The sequence below is a fragment of the Ascaphus truei genome, chromosome 4 (genome assembly GCF_040206685.1).
Source record: "Ascaphus truei isolate aAscTru1 chromosome 4, aAscTru1.hap1, whole genome shotgun sequence".
In the NCBI taxonomy this organism is placed as follows: domain Eukaryota; kingdom Metazoa; phylum Chordata; class Amphibia; order Anura; family Ascaphidae; genus Ascaphus; species Ascaphus truei.
Genome location: NC_134486.1, coordinates 122,114,175 through 122,114,683, shown reverse-complemented (window position 1 = coordinate 122,114,683; position 509 = coordinate 122,114,175).

The window sequence follows — 509 nt, the reverse complement described above, 5'->3', positions numbered from 1 at the left end:
CCATGTGTTCATTTCATTAGATCTATGGACAGATTGCCAAACATGAATTTCTGTTTACAACAATGTAGGTTGTGCTTGCTATGTAAAAAAATGGCGCTACAGGATTTAGTGTACCTTTAACTTAATGAATGCCTGCTTACGTGACGCAGTATTGAAGGATATCCTATTTTTTTGTAATAAGAATGTTACAGACCTTACAGTAAACATGCATTGTTGTCTGGAATTGTAGAGAAAAGCCACACTTCTCTTAGGGAAAAATGTACAGGAAAACATTGAGGCATTTACAATTGTACCCAAGCACCTGCAAGTTACATCAACATTTCAGGATGCAATTAACATTGTCTCTCGGAAAAGCATGAGACAGAATGCGCACATGCCTGTCAATTACATTTTGGGGTTCTCTACCAAAAAAAGACATTTTATAAGAAAAATTCTGTCATCATATTCTGAATTCCCGTAGACTTGGGGAGTGGATCATCAAGCTCCATAAAGGTTTAATGCACGGCAAT